General features: G+C 44.2%; 1 protein-coding gene across 3 annotated transcripts in view; it reads left to right on the top strand.

Annotated features, from left to right (window-relative positions):
- Positions 1-15,826, top strand: part of SLC22A23 (solute carrier family 22 member 23) — a 114,942-nt gene that overhangs the window by 24,717 nt on the left and 74,399 nt on the right. The window lies entirely within an intron of this gene.

Here is a 15,826-nt window from a genome sequence, read left to right as displayed (position 1 = left end):
AAAAATAACTTCAGGGAAAGCTTGTAAGAAATGTCTACATGCTTATATCTGGGGTGACTGGTAAACTTGTAGCCAAAACATTTGAAAACCCCTTTTGGAGGCCTCGCCTTTGGAGAGTATGTGCGTGATGCCACCAGCCTAATCTGTTTCCCTTGAATATGCCCCAGAGAGCTGTGTCTGCTTCTGCTTCCTTGGCAGTTTGTAATTAAAAAGGGGTACTGCACCAACTGAGGAAAACACAAAATTTCCCCATCTTTATTATGGCCCAGGACAAGTATTATCTAACTATATCCTGGAAGTTGCTGTACAGTTCTTCATAAATTTTTATTTACTTCCTATCGTAGATCTAACCCATCAAGATTTTATCCTTACTCTGCATGGAGTGTTTTGTGGTATTAAGTTCCACAGTTTTTGTTTTGCTTTTGGTCTGCACTAAGGGGAAAGCAGCCCAACTAGAGTATACAAGAGTTTGGTCTGTGTTGCCTTTCTTCGTTATAGCTGATTATGGTACCCAACATAATATGTTTTTTTTCTTCTCTTGCCTTTGGTCCTGTAATCTCTAGTGACAATATTTCACCAAAACCCAAAACTACCACTGAAGACATTACACTTTTATTGGGAAGTGTTTTAACCTGTGTGGTTCCCATAGGAGTGGACTTCAGCCATTACCAGTATGACATTCAGCTGCAAATTAGGCTTGTTGGGTTTTTCACAGCCCAATGCAGCATGTTAGTTTTTCTTGGTTGGTGCCCCTTTTTTTTTTTTTTTTTTTTAACTTTTGAGAGAGTCGTTGCAACTGAAAATTTTCATGGGGAAATACCATCTAAGTAAAAGTGTCATTATGGACCTTTTGAGATCAGAGCGAGAGAGTGCATGTGCCACCTTAGATCAGACAGTAGCTTGCCAGCCAAGGCTTTCATTCAGCAAATGGGAGAGCCTGGTTAGTTCATGCTCTGCTTGATCCAGAGCAAGGATTTAAGTCTGATTTTCCTGCCCCACCCCCCTCCTATAATTCAAGCGTTTGCTATAACCACTGCTGTCTGGATAGACAATGCATGAATAAAGCTAGTAGGTGTTAGGAGAGATCTGTGTGAAATTAGCTGCAGCCTGAACATCAGTGTAGTTCTGTGGAAGTGAGAAAATGTGAAAGATGCAGCACCTGCACCTCTGGTAAATCTTCTGACCTTCTTGCTGGGGAGGTGAGGGGAGTGGGTTTTTCTGTATTAAATATTTTCATTTAAACAACAACAAAAAAAGTTGTCATCTTGGTGTAGAGCAGTGGGAGAGAATTAATCCCTAAAGTCTTAAGAGAATGGGAGTAACAGGGGTTTTGTTTGTTTTGTTGTTGGTTTTGATTTTAGTACTCATAATCTGTTAGGCTTCCTCTCAATTTAGATTTACTGTCTTTCCCTTCTACTGGAGTCCCTAGCCATCGCACTCCTTTGTGGAGCCATCTTCTCTTTCATAGCCCCTCTTTCCTTTCCTTAATGGCCTTGATTTCTTCCCCTGGAGGTTTGTTGCCCCTGAATTTCCAGCTGGCTGCCCTGAGCAGAGCAATAGAAAATGGAAAGTTTGATCTGCTAGACACAGTCATTAGCCAAAGTTTTCAAAGCTACTGTGCAGAAGCAAACTGTAGAACCTTGCATAGCCTGCAAAGGTAATTAGCCTGCCACAGGGACCCTTTTACACTGTGTTGAGCTTGCTAGTTGTGCTTGGATTTATGGCCTGCCTAAGGGAAATTGTAAATAACAGTCCTGGATGCTCTGGGAGTGGGAAGAGCACCAAAGTGCCATCTTTAAAACACAGAGCTGCTAAGGTTGAGTTACCCTCACCATTCAAACCGTGCTCTTCTTAGTAGCCTAATGCTGTTTTCCTACCTTTCCGCCCTAAGGTGCAGAGTGAGCCTAGGGATGAGCCTTGCCTTCTGTGGAGGGACAGCACTGAGTTGGAGCCGCCTGGGCTCCTGTGCAGGCTTTCCTCAGCATTGTAGTGAGCTAGCTTCTTGTGCCCTCCAAGTACAGCCTCTTGCCTGGAGCTGCTCGGGACTTGTCTAAAGAAACCACTTGGGATGTTGATTTGTTAAACTGAAAAGTTTTCCTGCAGCTGCTGTACTTCTGTTGGAAAAGGTATTTCAGGTGAAATTTCCAGTGAACCTGCAGGAAGAGACAGGCTTTGCACAGGTGATGGTGCTTGCTGCGAAGGAGGGAAGCAAAGGAGAAACAAAGCTGGGCCTTTCTCGTCTTGGGTGCTGCGGGTCATTGCATCATCTAGGAGAATGAAAGGCAGTTAATCCTTTTCCACTGAACAAACACACACAGCTTTGAAAGGCTTTTGTTTCATGTTGCTGTGGAGGCAGGGAGCATCTACCATCTTCCAGAAGCAGTTTCCTGCCTGGTACCAACCTTCAGTGGGTTCCTGTGCTCCTGAGCAGCTGGCACACCTCTTGTGTGGTGAGGCACCAGCAAGGTCCTCGGGAAGCTCTCCCCAGGAGGGCAAAGTGGCTTCCAATATGCCACGCTCGGCAGTCATCTGATGCACGGAGCTGGAGCTGCCTGCTGTGATGTGCTGGTTAGGTCCCCTGCTATGTTTGCTGAGTAGATTTCTGTGGAAATCGGCTGCCCCTTGTTGGAGGAGGGTGCTGGGACTGGAGGCAAAATCTCCTGGAGAGAGAAATCGTGGAGGGGTGCTAAGGAGCACTCTGGCTGCAGTGGTTGGAAGCGGATGCATGGCCTGCCCAGCAATTAAATGTAGAAAGAGTGTAGATTGGGGGTCTGGAGGAGGACAGGTTGTTTAAAAGAAAGCAGGGGAAAAGCAATTTTTTTTTTTTCTGAGGGTGCCTTTTGTTCCAGTATTTGTTGCTGCGTGGACATCCAAAGAGGAAGGACAGGCACCCTGCACCTGCTGGCTCAGCACAGTCGGATGCACAGCGCCGTAGCCTGCTGCCCAGCTAATGAAGAGAAGGTTTTAGTTTACCCATTGGGGTGAAAAGCCCTAAGCCAGTCCTGTGAGCAGTTTTGTTTGGACAGGCCAAGAGGGAAGGGAAGAGGTGTGGGAGCCCTGAGCAGGGATACATGTGCCTGAGTAATGGCTCAGCTGGTGTCTGTGGACTTGTACAGCAGGCAAGGTGTGCCACTCTTACTGTAAATAGCTCTGCTTGCTGATTGCAACTCACATGGGACAAAGTACACTTTGCAGATGTGGAAGTCACGGGAGAAAGCAAATCTGATTATCTCAGGGGTGGGGAGGATGTTGCTTCTGGGTCACTTTAGTGTCACTGGGGCATTGCCTTGGCCGTGACCACGGGGCAGCCTTTTCCTGTGTGCTTGTGCAGGCGGCCAGATGCTGCAGCTGACTCAGCACGGGTCCCTTCCTTAGGACTCGCTTTCATGAGCTGGCATGAACTGATGCAAGAGCTCTCATGGCTGAGGGCAGGAGTTCCCCTCCCTGTTCTCCCCCTCTCCTCTCGCTGCTGCCCAAGCCACGCTGGTGCCACTGTCTCCCTGAGCCTTCTGCAAGGGAAGCCATCCACCTTCCCTCTGGAGAAGACCAAGTGTGCTGTTGTCAGTGGGATGTGCCCTCTGTTCTTGTCTTCTCTTCCTTTGGGAGATCTTCTGCTGGGCATCGCATCCCTTGTGCTGCCTGAGCCTGGGGGACAGCGCAGGAGCATGGCCCCGCACCGGACAGGGCCAGTTAAATGAACGAAGGGAAGCAAGGGTTCCCTTCCAGCTGATCATCTCTTATGCTGTATCTGTCTCCTCCCTGATGTCCCTACTTTTGTCACTTTCTGGAGTTGAAGCTAGGATGATGGTATTTAATTAAACTATTTAAGGGGGAGGAGAAGAGGGAAAGAGTTGTATTTTTCTGGCAAATGTTCCTGGCAGGTTTAATGAGCCTCCCGTTGAAGTGCTGTGTGCCATTGCTAGTGACTGTACCTGAGCTCAGACAGCACAAGCCGTGGTGCGAATTTGCACACAATTGCAGGCTGTTCAGCAGTTTCATGGGTGACTGAACTACGGATTACGCTGCAAAATTAGAAAGTCTAGACTTGAATGAACCAGTAAATAGGCTCTGGAAATAGCTTTGCTGAAAAGGAGACAACACCTTCTCAGGTTGGAGCGAGGATGCAGGGGTGTCCCTCCAATGCATAGTAGCAGAATGAGTAGGCACGTTGTTTCTCTTTCATTGTTAGGAGGGAAAAAAGGTAGAAACGCTGTTGAAAATCATAGGTTGTGTTTCAAAAGCCTCGGGAAGCTTGGCAAAGGCTTCCAGACTGGTTAAGATGTCCAGCTGTGATGTATCTTTCTTATTTGTAGCTAGGTCAATCTAACCTGTTACTCTGTAAATTACACAGGCACTGATCTGAGCGAGGCTAAATGTGGCTTCTTAAGATTTTTTTTTACTTTTTAACATGTATCCTGGAAAGCTAGAGCAGCATGCTAGAAAGCTTGCTCCAGGCTGAAGAATGAGCAAGTGCCAAAATGGAGCATGGAAGCCTCTGGGTGTTGGGCTGTAGTGATGTCAGTTTTGTAAAATAATTTTGCTCCTATTCAGGTGTCAATATAAAGGGTGAGATTTATCTCTTTTTTTTTTTCTTTCCTTCTCTCCCCCCCCCCCTCCCCCCCCTTCTCCTCCCTCCCAGAAGCATATAGGCTCTGAGATTCTGGAGCATCCCAACTTTATAATTCCCACCTCTGTTGGAGTTTGAATGTCTAAATGATATAACTGCTTGATTTTATTCTCTATTTTCCTCTCCTGACTCTTCAGGAGCAAGCACGGCCTTGGCTAAGCAAGGCAGGTGAAGCACTGGAAACCGCAGGGTCTGAAGTTATTCTGTGTAATCTGAACCAGCTCAATAAATAACTCTGCAAAGCATTCCCAAATCGGAGGATGTGGAAAACATCTGACTCCTTTCCAGTGCATTGACATGTGCCTTAGCTCTGCAGTAACATGCAGTTCTCTCCACTGACAGGTCTGTGATAAGATCAAGGTTGTTAAGCCACCTACCTTCTGTTTATGTAACCAGCCTTTCCTTGCTCTGAGTCACTTGATGCAGATCTACTAGGAGTGATCATAGAGGGATCTACTGAACAAAAATATTACTGGGTCACCCTAAAGTGACCATTAATTATTAAATAATACAGAAGCGCTTTGTTGAAAGAGCAGCCACGGGCTGTTCTAACATGGAGATGGGATGTGAGTTTCTGGAAACAGCACCTCTGCATTTTTAATAGCTTTGTGCAAGAACTGTTAAAAAAAAAAAAAGATGCAGTAGGAGCACTCCAGCTGCTCAAAAAAAGGACTGTGCATGCCTTTTATCAAATGCCTGGGGGCTCAGTTTATGCAAGAGTGGAAAAGGTTATTGGAATTACAGTAGTCTCCTTGTAAGTATAAATCTTCCTTGCTCTACGTTGCTTCGTTCAGTACAATCAAATTATGACTCCTCGTATAATCTGTTGGCCTTTCTCCTCAGTACTTCCTCTGAATTTCCTTCCCTTTTCTGATGGCCGGAGTGGGTATGGGCCCTTCTAGGGACATGGTGTCTGCCATTAAGGGCATGGGCTGTCACCCTAATTTTAGCCCCATAAACTGTATTCTGGAGCAGAGGTGCCCTTGAAGCATTGCTAACTTATTGTCCCGAATCCTGGAAAAAATGTACCATTTGAGGGAGGCTGTTTGAAATGAATTTATACAAAGTCTTAAAGTATGCCAAAGGGGAATAAAAGGAGGATCTTCCTAAAGCTCCTTGGGAGGTTAGATGATGTTTGGTTAATGCAGAAATTGCAGCAGGATCTAATTTTAATCGGTTTTTCCATTTCAGTTGCTGAAAATCTTGTGTGTTGTCAATGTGACTAAAAAGCCCAAGGAATTAATTTTATTTGAGGTACTTTTTTTTATGACTGGTCAATTGGGAATGCAATTAAGATGCAACACTGTAGTTGTTATACTTGTGATGATGACAATCAGATGAGATTAGAGTACACTTGCAATTTCTCCAGCTCAAAACACAGCTTACATTTACCATTTAAAGTATCTTTTAATTGTTCCAAACCAGCTCCAGCAGTTTGGGTGTGCTCAGTATGCGAAATCTTACTTTCTGTCATGCAAATACTTGTAACTGTAACTCTTCAGCGTTATAATGACACTTTTAGGGATTTTTTTAATTTCGTTTTTTTATCAGAGCAATGTCAAGTAGACTCACAGATCTGCTCATCCCGGTTGCACAGCAGATTGCTCCCTGCCACAGAAAGGAAATGGGGGTGGCTCCTCTGCTCCCCTTCGAAATTCCTTTGTATTGTCTCAGCTGCTCATACAACCAGGGCTTCAAATTATAAGGGGGAGTTTAAGATGGATGTGTAGTTAGAACCAGAAAGTTGCCTTTCACTTGCAGCTCTTTGACTTGGCTGAAGCGGTGTTAGAGCCTTACTGTAAGTGTAAATTGTAAAGCGTTTGTTTCCCCCCGCCTTTTCGTTGTTAAGACAGCTGCTAAACGGCTTTTCCTTGCTACGTAGATCCAAGCTAGCATTCAGCGTTGTGGAGGGTTGCTGGGAACAAAAGCTTCACATAACGTGTGTGCATGCATCCGTGCAAGCCCTGTCCAAAGTGACTGATGCCGCCGTCGGGACGTGGGTGGTCTGTACCTCGCCGAGTCCTTCGGCTGCCGTGCACCCGCGCGGCGCCCCGGCCGGCCTCCCTGCGGAGAGGGGGCTCGGCAGCGCTGCCGGGGAGCCCTCCCATCAGGAGGAGGATGCTCCGCCACGGCTGTCGGGTCTGCTCCTTCTCAGCACAACTTCAAGCGCGGAGCCTCCCCACTGCGCCCTGCCCCGTGCCTCAGCTCCAGCTACTCTGCTTATTTTGGCTGGGAAATGGTTGTCCTTCGCAGTTACAAGGGTCTGATATTGTAGCAACATTGTATTACTGGTGTATGCCTGATACTGTTGCAGGTTTATGGTTAATCCCATGCTTCCATGATCGGAGAGTTATGTTGTGGTTTGTTTGGTTGTTTTTTTTTTTTGTTTTTCTCCAAGAAATGCAAGTGGTTTGGAGACAGGGATGGGAAAGCTCTGTCAGTTGCGATTTTTTTTCTTGTTTTTTTTTTATTTCCTATCGGGGAAACTGAATTTGTTGCAGAGAGCATCAGAGAGAAGTTGTACATATAAAGCCTATTCTGCTAAGTCTGTTGGCTTACTGAGTTTTAGCTATCCTGTTCCTCAGCTGTGTCCCTCCTCTTGGCAGAACTTAAGCTGGATGGGCTAGTGTTGGAAATAAGATGGGCAACAACGAGCCCAGGAGCTGCCCTTAAGGTAGTCAGCATACAGGGTTGGGTTTTTCCCCGCAGCTGCTTCTTCCAGTGAGGCACAGGCATATGCACATTTCTCTTGTGTGCATGTGTTAACTCTGTGCGGCAAAAGGAAGCACACGTAGGTCCATAAATCACCTATGAATGAAGGGTACTTTACTTCCCTTTCCTGCCTATCCCTACAGGTTGGCTTGTCAGGAAAATGCAGGCCAAATTGTCGTGGCAACAGGATGTGCATAGAGGAAAAACGACACATATGAGGAAGGTAGATTTAGAAGTTATCTGTAGTGACTGGAATATTCAAGTCCAGCAACAAATGTCAGCACACAAATTCACATAAATATTTATGTGCCTTTCAAGAGGAACTGTAATTTAACAAGGCTAGCCAAATTTCCATCCCCAGTCACGCAGACATGACTCCTATTTTCTCGCTTACAAATAACATAACCCCGTGGGATTTTTACTAGTTCAAGTTAATTAAATTTCACTCAAAGCATGAAATTTGCAGGCAGTGCTCATTGCAGTATTTCTGCAAATGCACATTATTTAGTCAGATATGATAAAAAGTTTGCTTTTGTTTTAATTCTTTGTTTTATTTGCCAGTCTACAGAATTTAATCATACATGCTGTGCCAGTGCTCATATCACTCGTTTTTCTTCTCTAAAGAAAACTGCTTGATGTTGCATTGCGGGTGAATTTGTTTATAAGTCATATGCCGCAATTACTGACGGACCTAAAAGTATGAGCTATGTTTTGGTCTTTTGAGAACACCTGGTCCTTTCTTAAATTAATTGTACATACACTTACGTAGTTTTTGGAGATAAGTTGAGACGTAAGTGCTGGTTAACATCTTGAAAACTTGTTTGCTCGCATTCTTTGAATTCTGGTTATGGTATGAATTGTGAGAGAAGAAATCAGTTTACTGAAGTCTAATGAATGACGTGCAAATCTTTGCAAGCACTACTCCAGTTTTGTATATATGAGCTGTATGTCTGCTTTAGTCACCCATATATTCAGTAAGGAATCTTTCAACTATAGGTAATCGTGAATTTAGTCTTGGTTATAAAACAGGTAGTATCTTGGAGAAAAGGGGTGTTTGAAGAAGGCTTCGTGGCTTGGAAATGTAGCTGTCCCTTGATGAACAGTGTCTGTGCTGAACTGTGGGAGGGAGCATGGCCCAGTACTTGCATCAGAAGTTCTGGATCCACATTCCTGCCCCTCTGTGGGTGATTTCCCCAGCTCCTGGATGCCCTGGCATCCCTCTCTAATTGGCTTGTGTTTGGAGGAATTCAGGGCAGAGTAACCATTCTTGTGGCTTCTCCTTCCAGCTTTCTGTCCTATTGCTGTGGCAGAGATCACCCTCTTGTAGAGCAAACTATTAGCTCATACGCTGGTGCCTCGATCCTCTCCCATACAGTCAGGCATTTAAGTGCAAATACATCTCCATCAGTGGCTTACCTCAGATAGTCAATGTATTAGATTAAGGATGTGCATTTCATTCTGCTGCTGTTTATTCTCCAAGGACAATAATCTCTGGCAGAAGCAGCAGCAGAGCGCAGTGTTTGCTCATGCCCTGGCCAGCCGGGGGTGTGAGGAAGTGCCTCTGTGCCGTGGAAGAGGGCAAGTTCTTCTTGAATGCAGTGTGCTGTAATTAATAATTCTGTTAAAAATGCAGACTGGAAGACCTGTGTGCCCCAGTACTAAGGCACAGGTAAGTTACTTTATGTACCATCTGTTGTCCAAACACTTGAGAGTAATTCTGTGGAGAAGTGAGGAGGACGTTTTCTCCATGAAGCGTTCAGTTCAATAGATATTTAAGCGCATGGACCAGGGATCATTGTCTAAAATAAATAAATTAATGAATCCCCAGAGTTTTCTGCTTGATGTGAAACTGCTGTGCAGAAAGAACAAAGTGCTGCGCTGTCAGCTCCTCTTTAAGGGCCTTCTCCAGTTCCAGTGGTGCTTCCACCCTGATTTCAGTCCTGTACTGGTAGGCAGTGCAGCTGTCTCCTGGGTATAGAGCTTTTCTCCTTTGGAGCACTCACATTACGGCTTTATAAGATAAGTCAGAAGAAAGAAAAGTAGCAAAAAACATACAGGAAGCAGAATCAATAATGTGGTGAGGCAAAAAGCAATATAAGGGAAGAAATGTTTTTCTTACTATAGCAAACAAAAATGGATTGAAGGCAGGGAGAAAAAACAAGAGCAACTTAAAAAAGATTGTATAATGGTAAAAGTAGCTTATGTGGCGAAATTGCAACCAGCGTTCCTAATAAAATCTCATTTTGGTTTCATTTATAGCTTTGACTTTGAAAAAGGGGTTTTGTTGAGAACTTGACTGACTTGTTTTTCAAGGCACAAAACCAAATCTGTGTTTCTAGGAAGCTTGAAGAAAATTAATTAAAGAGCTTTTGAATTACAGATCTATTAAAAATGACTGTGCTTTGAAAGTTAAATAAATAAATAAAGCTGTCAGTGTTAGTCATCTGTTGGAAAAAAATGGCTTCTCTTGTATCTGTACAGCAGAGAAACCCAATTACTGAACTCCAATGCTTTGGAATTTGGGCAGGAGAAGCTTTGATTATATGAACCTTGACTCTACCCATATGAGTCTTTTCAGATGTCATGTGTGAGTTTAGAGTTCTGAATCAGCCTGAAGTGTTGTCCCATCCTTGCTTATTTTTTTTTCCTTTAATGTCTCTGCTAAGTCTGGAAGAAAATATGTAAAGTTCAATCTGCACCTTGTAAACTTTAAACCTGATGGATTTCTTTTTCAGGAGACAAACTTCACCCTTCTTGACTGAGTGTTACATTTCAATGAAATAAGTATTCCTGTAGCTGCCTTTCCTCCCTTCCTTACTTTTCCTTAATGTTCTTTGGCTGAGGGTAGGTGCTTCACATGGGTCTGGGGTCAGTAACGTGTGGCGAAGCAGAGAACAAGAATAGCCAATGCATGACCCAAAGAGGGGAAAATAAAGAAAATAGATTATATAATATGTACAACAGCTGCCTCTTCTCTCTTGCTGCTAAGAGAGACTGTGACAGATATTTTTCTAAAAGAAGAAATCAGTTCCTGTCCAATGAAGAATAATAGCAGCAATTAAAGATTTTGTATCCTAGTTATTTTGGAAACAAAACCATGGCCAGACAAAGCAGGCAGCATGTCATTTTAGCTTGCATGAATCTGAGTAGCACTGCCATCTTGGTACTGTACTTTGCTGGGATCCTGGCTGAGAGTTTTAAGTGCCTGATGGGACTTGCACTGGAGATACTAGTGCTTTTTCCTGCCAGGACAGCTTTGCATATGACTTCTGATTGGGAAACATTTATTTACCCATAGTCTCTCTCCCTCCTTCAGGCCACCGATGCATGTCCTGCTTGCCCAGTGCCACTTGGCTGCAAGCCAACGGCTGCAGCGTGGCTCTGCTCACAGCAGCGCAGTGCAGATGAAATACCTCACAGAAGTGGACTTCCCGGAGAAATAACCTGCCTGCCTATCCAAGCGGGAGAGGGCCTTTTATTTATGTGTATATACAAGAAAGATCCTTTCTGCCCTGATTGCTGGGAGTACTTAAAATCTCAAAATGACAGTGCAGGAACTGCCTGAAGCTTTTACCCTGCTCTCTGAGGGAAAACCTGACAGCAGCTCAGGGACAGCCTAAGCTGACCTGGCTCTGTGGGCTCCAGGTCTGCCCATCCTTCCCTGGCTGGTGCTTCCACCTCCTGCTGACCCTACAGTGAACTGGATCAAGGGTGTAAACCAGCAGAAAGTTATTCATTTTGTTGTTTGATTTGCTTTTAAGCCAGTTTTCCCCTGATCTCCTTCCCCCCCAAGAGCTCACTGCAGGGTCGGATGAGCGTGGGCAGACGGAGGAGGAGAGCAGGAACGGGTGACTGGGGAGTCAAGGAGAGAGGAGGGACTGCAAGAACCACGACATAAATTCGACTTGGCCTGGTGCCCTGCTGTAGATGCAGTTTAAGAGCCCTTGTGGCTTGCTTGTAGTGCAGATGAATCAATTCTTGCAAGCTTATTGCAGCAACCTTAGGTCAGGAAGTTCTCTTGGTGAAAACAGATTAGGCTGTTACAAGTCACCATGAAGCTTGCCTGTATTCAGTGTGGGTCATTCTTGAACGTGGGATTTAAAACTTCTTTCTTACAGGCTTTTTAAAGATTAGACAGTGTTTAATTGTATCTTGGGAGGTCTAAAATGTTTAGAACCGTATGTCTTGGACAGGTTGACATTTCCTCCCAGGATCACTGTCTTTGAAATAGTAGCCGATGCAAGTCCTTCCACTTCTTTTAGGCACTGACTAACTTGTCTTGAAGAAGAGTGGATAAACTGGCAGGAGAGAAAAGGATTCTTAAAAATGACTTATAGGGATCTGTATGGCTTCAACTTTATTTACTTCAGCTCTCGGAGTAAGGAAACTGGCCTTGGATTTATTTAAAACTTTGAAACTCAGTTGGAGAACCAAATATGATCAGATCTTGGTTATGAGACTTCCACTTTTCTGGCTGGCTTTTCTTAGCAACATCCAAATTAGTGAACAAATAGAAGCCTCCAGTCTGCTGATGACAACAAATAATCTGTGATTCAGAGTAAAACATCTTGTTCACGGACTTGGCAGTCCTAAATCTTCAGAAATGCAGTCCATCAGTCTGATATTACAGTACTGGAAAGACCCAGTTCCTTTGAAAAGGTCATTTTGTTGCTGTCCCTTCAGTTGTGCTTCAGTAAATTTTACCCTTTAAGGAACCTAGATTTTATTTTTGGTTTTAGGGGAGGAAAAAAAAAAAAAAAAGGCTAGGGCTTGAACTGAGGGGCAGAGATGATGATGTTTGTGTCTAGGATAAAGATGCTGAAAGATCCTCTGCACTGAATTGTCTGACCAGCTTCTATGACCTTGATCTACTCAGAGCATTTGCAAAGTCTTTGGGATTGTCATAGTGTTCTCTTTTTTTATTTGTTTGCTTAATTAATTTTTGATTGCCACTTAGGTGGCTGCCACAGCATGTCTGTCTCTGTTTTAAAATATTATACTGTGTGAAATAAGGAAAATACAAAGGGAAGTTTCTGGATTTATGTGTTAAGGCTTCAGCTGTATCTCCTGTTTGTTTTGTTATAAATGACAGTACCGAAAAGAGTAAGTTTCACTTTCTCAACACTGGAAGGGAATAGTCCTTATTCTTTGGAAAAGACATCTATGAGAAAGGTACACTACAACGCTTGTTGTATTGAGGGAATTCACTAAGATTTGTAAGGTTTCTATGAAAACAAATTTGTCCTGATGATTCTGAATTGGGAATATTGGTCTGCAGAGTATTATACACAATTCTAATTTCAAATAATAGAATTTTATTGACTTAAAGTTAATATGTTACTGTAACAAGGCTAATGCCAAACCAAACAATCTCTAAGGTTTTTTTTTTTCATACTGCATTGCAGTTACAATCGTACAATGTGTAACTGGTACAAAATAGCGCTGTGTTGTGGTTTAACCCCAGCCAGCAACTAAGCACCACCTAGCCGCTTGCTCACTCCCTCCCCCGGTCGGATTGGGGAGAGAATCGGAAGGGTAAAAATGAGAAAACTCATGGGTTGAGATAAAGACAGTTTAATAGGTAAAGCAAAAGCTGCGCGTGCAAGCAAAGCAAAGCAAGGAATTCATTCACTACTTCCCATCAGCAGGGAGGTGTTCAGCCTTCCCCAGGAAAGCAGGGCTCCACACGTAACGGTTAATTGGGAAGACAAACGCCATCACGCCGAATGTCCCCCCCCTTCCTTCTTCTTCCCCCAGTTTATACACTGAGCGTGATGCCATATGGTGTGGCATAGCCCTTTGGCCAGGAGGGGTCAGCCCCCCTGGCTGTGCCCCCTCCCAGCTTCTGGTGCACCGGGCAGGGCACGGGAAGCTGAAAAGTCCTTGACTGGTGTGAGCACTACTTAGCAACAACAAAAACATCAGTGTGTTATCAACATTATTCTCATCCTAAATCCAAAACACAGCACTGTACCAGCTACTACTAAGAAGAAAATTAACTCTATCCCAGCTGAAACCAGGACATGCTGTTGTGATGTAAACCATGAGACAATTTCAAGACAGGCATTCAGTGTAAAATGCATTAGATTTCATTTCATTTAAAAGCTAAGTGTAAAACTATTATACATTTGAGAAACCTATACATACAAACTGTCAAAACTTTCATTGCCCATTTGTTCTGCAACCTGGTGTATCTTCAGAAATAATCTGTTTTCCTGTTGACTGAGGAGTTGTACAGGACAGGAATGGGATGTGGCTGGCAAAGCTGTCCTGCGTTGTCTGTAAGTGGAGATGTTCTCCTCTGAAACCCTCTCGTCCTGCCCCCGCGCAGGTGTGTGTTGAGAGGCGCTGTCAGTGCTGTGTGGGTCTGGGGGCCAGCAGAGCCCCCGCCTGTGTGTTCATTGCCCAGTCCTCAGAGTTACTGGTGTTTTCCTGGCGGTCTTTAAGGAAACGTTGCACTGCGTGGGAACTGTGCTGCAACCATGATCCCAGTAAGATACTGATGTTCAGTAATTATTGGATATAGTGTTACCCTTACTGTGGTCACCGTGTGGGAGAACTGTGTTTGCACTCTTTAACTGCGTATTAACTCCGGAGGGTGAACCCTGGGGGAATCACCCAGCAGCTCCTGCTGCCAGGAGGAGCAGCCCTGCTCACCCGCAGCCCTCTTGGCAGCCGCTTGCTTTCTGCTGGCTTTGACATTTGTCTCATCCTCTTCAGCCACTTAATCCAGCCAACAAACAAACAAAAAATCACTTTTCCTTGCTGAGCTGATTTTCTGCTCTTCTGTTGAATTATCCAATTAGGGAGCCAACAGATGTAAATGTCCGAGGTAAACGTCAGGGGAGGTGAGAATGCGGGAAGGTGGACTTTGCTGATGGGGTGGCAAACTGCATCCTGACCAGCGCTATCTCATGAAAGTAAATGTGAAAACAGAGCAAAGGTGTGGTTCCACATTACAGCCCTCGAGTGGCACAGCCAGTTTCAGAAGTTTCTCCCACATGTTGCCACCTCCTGAATTTTGCTGATTTAGCTGGTTTTATAACTGCACTCAAAACCTACTGTGCAAGATGATGTGGCTTAAACAAAAAAATTCAAGAGTACCTCTTGAAATATTACTCCCACCCCACCACCGCCAGTTGCTCTGCTCTGTTTTTTAACAGATCCACCTTAGGATTATGGTATGATTACAGCAGCAGTGGAATTGGTGCAGATGAGGGAACCATAACCTGTGGCGTGCTCTTTTCTTCTCACACTGTATCATCTGTGTGCTTTCAGGATGAACTGTATGTAGATGAGTTTCTCCTGTACTGCAGAGTACACTTCAGCTGGAGTAGAATCAAAAGGGAAGAAATCGGAGCATAATATTGTGAGGAAAACTGACTTATTGAAGTATAAAGTTTACTAATGGCAGCATGCAACCTTTGGATCCCAGTAAAAGGAAGTTAAAGAAATGATGAGTGATGAATGGTGTGCGTGTGGCTTCTAGCTGAGGTGGCCACCCTCCCTTGGAAAGGTCAGGGAGGGCAAGAAATTCTCTTTCACTCAACTGTTTTTAATGGAAAGTCACTGTTCTGAAATATTAGCAGCAGACCTAGCAAAGATGAATGTATGAGTGAATGGTGGCAAATGGGTAAAAGGCACATGATGAAGCACTAAATGGAAAGCATGGCATATGGGGGCATGTGACTTAGAGGAGGGGAAGATTGCCTAAAAGAAAAAATATATATACACACACACATGCACATTTCTTTTTTGGAAACTATATTGTGTTGAGATAGAAACCTGCTACAGAAAATGCTTGACTTTTCTGGCATCTCCCTGTGCTGGGGAAACTGTAAATTTTTCGTTCTGGGTTGAATTTAATTTCTGCATTCTCTGGAGATAATGTACTGCTTTCGAATGCTATAGGTGTTTTATTCCTCACGCCTGGATTCCTGGATTGTATATTTTCACTGTAGTTTCTTTCCTTGCTAAACTAGTCTGTTGTATCATGGGAATCCTTAAACAACAAGGACAGAATTAGGTGAAAGCAGGTGTCAAAATATTAAAATTTCTTGTGGGATAGAAACTCCCCATCCCACGCACACATCATATAACCTACTGTTGGCATAGTCTCCCATGCGATACCTTAATTTCTCTTCCTCTGTATCAGGTTCTTAATGACCTGAGACTGGCTTACAGAAAATGCTGACTGAACATAATCCAGAATGGCCTGAAATATTTGGCGGTACTTGTGTGCTGCATGGGTATGCAGTGGGAGAGACAGTTGCTTTCGAAATCTGCGGACATTAGCATCACAGTGTTTATTTGCACCTGGTAACCCCATCAGTATTCTTTCCCCCGTTGATTTCAGCTGGGATAACTGAGGGCGGCAGCCCAAAGCCTACGGATGGGAAGTAAGAGCCTTTCTTTGGAAGCTCTTGGAAAGCCTGTGAGCTGTGGAGTCAAAGGCAAGAGCTGCAAGGCCGCCCCGCTCCTGCTGTC

The sequence above is a fragment of the Platalea leucorodia genome (genome assembly GCF_965183815.1).
Source record: "Platalea leucorodia genome assembly, chromosome: 1".
Taxonomy (NCBI): Eukaryota; Metazoa; Chordata; class Aves; order Pelecaniformes; family Threskiornithidae; genus Platalea; species Platalea leucorodia.
The sequence above is the reverse complement of the archived record's forward strand: the minus strand, read 5'-3'. Positions and strand labels throughout refer to the sequence as shown.